Source organism: Podarcis liolepis (genome assembly GCF_965112155.1).
Source record: "Podarcis liolepis genome assembly, chromosome: 3".
NCBI lineage: Eukaryota > Metazoa > Chordata > Lepidosauria > Squamata > Lacertidae > Podarcis > Podarcis liolepis.
In genome coordinates, this window is record NC_139557.1 from 84,938,025 (window position 1) to 84,946,220 (window position 8,196).

An 8,196-nucleotide genomic window follows, 5' to 3' on the forward strand; every position below is an offset into this window, starting at 1 on the left:
GCAGAAATGGGCATGAAACTGGACTTCTGCAAAGAAAAATATTAGAAAATGAATGTTTTGGGGACCTTAGTAATGAAAGTCAAGCTGTGCAGTTCCCTGCCAGCAGATCTATTTGGGGAGCTACCCTTTAATAATCTGGGAATATTTCTCATGAGTAGATCCATTTGTGGGTAGTATATTACAGTGCATGGGATTCTTTGCGCAGGGGGAAATTTGTGTTTTAAAGGTATGGTGTGTACACAACCCTAGACTTGCATGACCTGAAAGTTGGTTTCAAATGCTGTACACGCTAACATCTTTCTTCTAGGAAAGTGATAGTCTCAGTTGCTACATGCTGCTTTGATTCCACAGGAACATTCTGGTTTGTTTTGGGATGATCCAATAGGAAAATACGAAGAAAGCTCTCGTGGATTTACAAATACAGTCTCCTCTGTATTTGTACAAAAGTCGGGGAGGGGGGAGCACACACAGAGAAAATGGCTTGGAGGGTTCAGTGCTGGCCGGACTAAGTGAACAGAGCCTCAGGCAGACAACAGCTGCAGTGGGCTGCCTCCCAGGAATAGGGTGGACATGCACAGAAAACATCTGTGCTTTTAAAAATCTTTTATTTCTTTGTGTTTGGGCCTGGAACTCTTTTGTGCAAGGAGTGCACAGTCCCTGTCCTGAATCAAATGCTTCCAACTGGTGGTGGGACACTAGCTTGTTTGTTTGTTTTAGCACTCCATAGATTCCTGGGATGCTCCAGAAGACAGTGATTTATACTGTAATACGGCCATTCCACTGGCGCATTTCAACATTCAATGCTGTACTGTAAGGCCATCACTCCCTCCAGGGACGCGGACTTATAAAAAATATTGGGGGGGGGGCCCGGGAAAGCTCATGAATAATAAATAAGCTCATGAATATGCAAATAAAGTGGCACCGCCTCCTCGTGAGCGAATAGGGGAGAGCGTGCTGCGCCTATTAATCAGCTCCAAAGGAAATTGGGTGGAGCTTTTGCTCGGGAGGGAGGGAGGGCAGGAGGCATGCAGCCCGACCCTCCCTGTGCATTTTGGGCTGGGGGAGGGGCGGCGATGGCGCTCTGCTGGAGGGGCGCCGGAGATTATTGGGGGGGCGGAGCCCCCCCAAACGAATTTTTGAGGGGGCTCGGGCACCCTCAAGCCCCATGGAGTTGGCGCCTATGACTCCCTCTAATAGCAAAATCAGGTGGTGAGTGCCAGCACCTAAGAAATCAGAACAGAGCCACACAGGTTGGCTTCAAAGCTCATTTCCCACATCAAGGAATTCTGGGCACTATAGTTTCCTCCTCACAGAGTTACAATCTCCAGCAACCCTATTAGAGTGAATTATTTGAGGCAGGAAATGTGTTTCAAATGTGCTTTAAAGGTATAGCGTGTACCCAGCCTAAGAAACAAGAGGGAGGTATCAGCACGCTCAGGAGAACCCCAAAGTTTGCAGAAGCACAAGAAGATCTGGGGAGAGGGGAACAAAGTCAACAATCTGCCTCCAAACAGCTCAATGAGAATTGAACATGGTCAGTAGCCACAGAAAGCCAAGTGTTTGCGTTGAAGGAGTGGTGGAAGAAAACTGGGACTGGATGGGAATGTGAACAGAGGGAATATCTTTGAAAGGGTCTTGTGTGGTTGGCTAGAACTCTGAGCTGAAGCACTCCACACTGCAACACTTGACTGAAGTTATCATTTGCTTCAGTGTTGCAATCATGTGTGGGAGATTGGATAGAATTATAGATTTGTAGAGTTGGAAGGGGCTTCCTTTTTTCCACAACAGCCATGACCTTCACCTGTTGTGGTTTCGCCTGCAGGGCTAGCACATCTTAACATCACTGAGCCTGCTGCCTAATAGGTCAGACCAGAAAAAGGGAAATACTCAACATGTGTTTAATCCCTCAGACCTTCAGCAAAGGACACGGGGCCCTGCCAGGTATCCCCTCTTGATGCCACTGGAAGCTCAGTAGGATGCAAAGAATAACAAGTGGTTTGCAACATGCAGGACATCTTAACCCAGGGGTCAGCAACCTTTTTCAGCTGTGGGCCAGTCCACCGCCCCTCAGACCATGTGGTAGGCTGGACAATATTTTTTTTTGGGGGGGGGGAATGAACGAATTCCTATGTCCCACAAATAACCCAGAGACGCATTTTAAATAAATGCACACATTCTACTCATGTAAAAACACGCTGATTCCTGGACCATCCACGGGCTGGATTGAGAAGGCGATTGGGCCGCATCCAGCCCTTATGTTGCCTACCCCTGTCTTAACCCATATAATCCCCTGCAACCAGGGTGCAGTTCATAAAAGTGTATCTAGTGCTCAGGGGTCAATGCTATAAGGCCTCTCAGTGACAACGGTCCCTGAGGGCAGCTAAGCAATTAAAGGAAATGTCAGATATCATTGTAAATTTCCTGAGTAAATGCTGAGGAATAATCCATACCTGCTGCCTTGTGGGACATCTCTGGGAGAAGAAAAGGCCAAAGAGTAAACCCTGCACAAATCCAGAGTGAAGTCTCTTAGGTAGTTGGTACACCTCCTTCCGGCTACTCTTGCAGCCCAGCTGGTTTCCATATCCAATGGTTTGAGTTCACCCCCAAAAGCTCACTCCTCCTCCATTGTCTCCCGAGACAGAGGGATGCCAACACCGATCTTGGGAAGGTCTTAACTGACTTTAGTCATACAGCTTTGGGTACATACTAGTTTAACTGGCAAGGCATCTGTGCTGTCTGGAAGATATTGGGCCATCAAGACTGTTCGTCATTGTCCAGGAGAAAGTGCTTGGCCAGAGGGTCGTTCCCCTTATGGCTGGTATAGAACTGTAGTTATTAAACTTGAAATGAGTTGGAGGGAGGAGAAAGAACCATGAGAAGAATAAAAGCTCCAGGCAACAGATCATGAGGCAAGGTTGTGTTCTGTTAGTCTTGCTGCCTTTGCTGCTCATACTAGTCCCCACATTGCCATGATGAGGACCAGCAGATATCAGCACAGGAATTGGCACAGCCCTGTGATGGCTTGTGCATGTCTGCTTACTTGAGTTTTGTCACTAAAAAACCCTGTCTGGAGGCACCCCAAGAGTCTTCTTGTTAATTGGTGATCATAGTCGATGTTCTCTAGTGTATGCACAGCAAATTGTTAAGCATTTGTCATACAGGAGCACATCATCCTTCTATCTCTAAAATCAACAACCACTGCATTCAGTTTTTAAGAGGCCATTATAAACAGGACACAATCAGCTCAAGTACAAATGTGTAACCACTTGTTCCCGGAAATCAGCCTGCAGGCAAAGATCTTGTGTAGTCCTGGAGCAACTGCCAGGGAAAATAAACAGCCGTCAAGTTGCAACTCCCTCTCCAGGACTGCATCGTAGCATCACATCTCCAGATCCACCTCAGTGTATATAGCTCATTGCCTGGTCTTTTTACCTTGGTCAGACACAAGGCAGCAATACGAGACATCCATTAGGTGGGACTCCATCAGGATTTTAATTTGGAATTGTGGAATGATAAGGGATTCTGGTTCTTCTTACTTGCAGGAGACAAGAAGGAAGAGGCAAGCAATAAAATCTGGAGTGGGGTGCAGTGGTGGTGGGGATCCTTGTACATGTCAGTTTTTATTTTAACTCTAAAATGACATATTTCTGTCTCATTAGCTGTGGGATTAAATCCATGCTTCTGTAGAAAGACAAGGGGCCCATGATACATTCTTTGCAGAAATTTCAAAATTATCTTTCTTTCTTGGCCCCCTTCCCCAAAATACTTGTCACTGCATTAATACTAATATGTATTAAAGTGGTGGAAAATATGTCAGAAAATATACCTGCTAACTATACTGATGGCTGCACTACGGCAGCTCATGTATCTGCACAAAGAGCAAAAGCAATGCATCTGGAATTGCTTCCAGCTATACGGTATGATGATCAACTGTGAGGCTGAAGCTCTGGATGGGCTGGTAAAATTTTGGCCGGTCAACAACACACATTCCCAATTCCTTCTTTGTTGTCTGTAGCATAAGGCTCCTTTTCCTATTGTTGTAGAATTGGAGAGTTGCAAGGGTCATCTAGTCCAACCCCTGCAAAGCAGGAATCTCAACTAGATCATACATGACAGATGGCCATCCAACCTCTGCTTTAAAACTTCCAATGAAGAAAAGTCCACCACCTTTTGTGCTGTCTCTCAAACTCTTACATGTCAGGTTGAAGAGGCGTAGAAGGGGAGCAGGATCATGCCTAGCCCCCTTTGCTTGCTTGGCATAGCCTGTGAAGGAAGCAACACACGTACAAACTGAGTTTGCATGTCCCTAAGTGAGGACTGTGGGACGCGGGTGGCGCTGTGGGTTAAACCACAGAGCCTAGGAATTGCCGATCAGAAGGTCAGCGGTTTGAATCCCTGGACGGGGTGAGCTCCCGTTGCTCGGTCCCTGATCCTGCCAACATAGCAGCTTGAAAGCACGTCAAAGTGCAAGTAGATAAATAGGGACCGCTCCGGCGGGAAGGTAAACAGCATTTCTGTGTGCTGCTCTGGTTCACCAGAAGCAGCTTAGTCATGCTGGCCACATGACCCAGAAGCTGTACGCCGGCTCCCTCGGCCAATAAAGCGAGATGAGTGCCGCAACCCAAGAGTTGTCTGCGACTGGACCTAATGGTCAGGGGTCCCTTTACCTTTTCCTTTACCTAAGTGAGGACTGTACCACTTCAGTTAGTTACAGTTGATTCAACCCACAGTTGCCTTGGGCAACTTATTCCATAATATTCCATCTGGGATTCCTGTCTATTCAGTGCAGAAGTGTATTCCGAATGGTTAAACAGCCATGCAGTGACTACTTAGTGCATGGACATGAGTGAGGGGTGTGGGGTGGGAAACATAGGAGAATTTCTATCTTTCATTTGTTTCCTGCATTCCGCTCCCACTCCTTCAACCGCCCCCCCAAAAAACCCCGTTTCAATGCATTTCAGTCCCTTTTCAGGGGTAATTTTAATCCAGATTTATAATAGCCTTGTGCGTTGCTTTGGAAGAGAAAAAACTGACAACAGAAGAAAGAGAGTTCAGCAATATATATGTATGTCTGTGACTTCCCCATAATAAATCCGTTCCTGGATTATCTGAGAGATGGGCTTAGGGTACAAGAGATGGCAATACTGCTTGTTCCGGATGCTGAAGTGCTGCTTGCAACCATTTATTGTGTGCTGCAATTGAGTAGCTGGCCAATTACTCATCTGCTCATCAACTTGCTATTGTCCTTCCAGCTGCTTAAATACTCTTCCTCCATCTGCTCTGTAAACAGAGGCACAGTGCCACCAGCCTGAGAGCTTCCATGATCTTCCATCAGCAAAAGAACCAGCAATCCTTTTTTGCTGAAAGGTTTCTTTTCCTTTTGGTGCTTTCAGGTCTGTCAATATTTGCCAAGCGAGGCTCCACCTTTACTGAGCTGGAGCGTGACAGCCTTGCCACTTTTGCAGTTGGTGGCTCCATTAGGTAGCATTAACATTAGGAGGTGAAGAGTGATCGGGCTTCTTTGATAAACGAGGAGAGCTTTGCAAACAGAGAACAGCAAATACTTCCGGGGAGTGGGTCAGGACACCTGCTCGGGGGGGGGGGGGAGATGCTCTTTCTCCAGGTCTCGTTTAACTCCAGAGGCCTGAGTTTATGGGGAATGTACAGTACAAAGCATGGAATGAACATTACAGTCCATTGGTTCTCCTTTTAGTTTTAGCACTCTCTTCCTCTTGCTTCTCTTATCCAAGTCATTTTCATCATGTGGTTTGAGTTGGTACTGACATACCTTCTGAGTCATGCGCATGCCCTGTGTGAGACACCAAACATGGCTTCAAGTTCTGCAGTGGCTCAACATGCTCAGCTTATAGCTAACCCTGCCCATTTTCTTTAAATACACACATGCTCTGGCAAGACAGTTATAATGTGTTTTAAGTGGGGCTGCCTTTGAAGTCTGTTCAGAAACCTTAGCTGGTACAGAATGCTGTCGCTTGAATGCTTCTGAGGCCGAAGCTGTCAGAACATCTAATGCTTATACCAGGCTTCCTCAACCTCAGCCCTCCAGATGTTTTTGGCCTACAACTCCCATGATCCCTAGCTAGCAGGACCAGTGGTCAGGGATGATGGGAATTGTAGTTTCAAAACATCTGGAGGGCCGAGGTTGAGGAAGCCTGGCTTATACTGTACCAGTTGCATTAATTGCCTGTTTGTTTCTGGATCCAATGCTAGTAGTAGCCTTTAAAGTGCTAGACGGTTTAGGACCAGGTTGTGCCAGAACTGGCCCAGACCTTACCCTGCTTGGGGGCCCAACATCAAGATGTTAAGTTGGCAGGCTTGAGACAGATTGCCTTTTCAGTAGTGGCCCCGTGGAACTGTGGAATTCTCTTCCTAGAGAAATATGTATGGCCCCTACTCTAATGGCTTTTAAATAGAGCCTGAAGACTTTTAAAATTTCAAATGGTTTTTAAAATCTGTAGGTCACTGTCTTGTTTCAACTGCTGCTTTTAAAAGGTTCTAATATTTTAATTTTTTAAAAAAACCCCTAATGTGGTATTATTGATACAATGGTTCTGATGTAAGCTGCCTTGGCAGGGATTTGCCCTAAAAAGGGCATTTTTGAAAGTTATAATAAAAGTTGAACCTGGGAGCTGTCCTGCCTGTGTAGACAACTGTCTGAATGCTTAGCTGAATTAATAATATTTCAGCCATTATACATCATACGAATGCCTTCCTATTGATTGCTTAATCTCAGTTCCATCAGTTTAGTTAATGTTTTACTGCTCGCTGGCAGTTCTGCCTTACTGTCATGAGTTATGCTGCTAAGTGCACATTTCATGGTTACAAATGGAAATCAATACAAATGAAATGAGACTTAAAAAGTCATAACCATCTTTCCACAAATAATTTTGATGGCCTCAAAGTAACATGGGGAACAGATTTGAGGGAACTCCTAGACCCCAAAACCTGGAGTGCCATATGGGACAAAGGGCCCCTTAGCTCAGTGTCAGCCAACCTATGGGGAAATTCTCTTAAAACCATAAACCTGGTACCTCATGCTTGTGCAGATGACCTAGATCTGAGGAGAGGGATCAACAGACAACTACAGGATATGTGGCTTCAGAGGCTTCTGTTTTAATATGTGGTGGCGATGCCCTCTGCCGGATGTCTTTGGGGGTGAAGTTATTGCTGAGATGAGCCTCATTATCTGCCACCCCATGGTTAAAAGGCCCCAGCTTGTGCTTCTCATCCATACTTTCTGGTGATAACACAGAAGCAGCTTCTAAGGACTTGATTAGGTTTATGCTTGTGGCGGCATGTTTGAGGGAGTAGACTAAGAATTGTGGACTATGCCACTACAGATAATATGTAAAGTGTTCCCTGCATTGTGTAGTAAACTAGGACATCAGAGGGAGCTTTAGGCTAAAATTGTTCCCCCAATGTGCTTTTCTACTGTGTGGAGGGTGACTTATGCTGGGTACTCAAGCTAGAACTACCCATACCACCAATGTCTGGAGCATGGTTCTGTTTTTAAGTAAAAAGAGCAGATCTGTGTTTATATAGGAGTTGTTTGATTTGATGGAAAGACGTTCGCTGAGGCACCCAGTTGCAGAGAGGGATCTGGAAGGGTAGCAGACTTGGCTGATGGAGCTCAAAGGTCAACAATCACACAGCTGCTTTGCCTGGCTCAGGCACCCAGGTACTTTGGATGTCTAGGGACATCTTAGTTCCAAGAATTAGAAAAAGCGGTAGCTAGGCTAGAGACATAACAAAAACACAAACTACATAATCCAGAAAAGGTACAAACTGTGCTTAGTTTCAACTTGTCTTCAAAGCAATACTATGTTACTCATAATCATTTTTAGAGATCTTGTCCCCAAAGAGGAAGTCATTAAGGTCAGAAATCTTCTTCCCACAGGGATTATGTTTATTTTTTTCACCACACTGACTATCTCTTATGAAAATATTCTTCTGTCCACCTCCAAGATACATTCTTATTTCAGCCAAGCAATTCCCTCTCCGAGTGACTCTGGTCACGTCCGCCTGAGCCAGAAGAAGAGAGTGCTCAGAACATAAAAAATATATATTCCTCAATAATATTCTACACATTAGAAGTTTTTGAGCTGAGGTTGGATGGCCGTCTATGAAGATGCTGTAGGTAGCAATGGATTTCCTGTGCAAGGGTGGGGAAATAGTGGA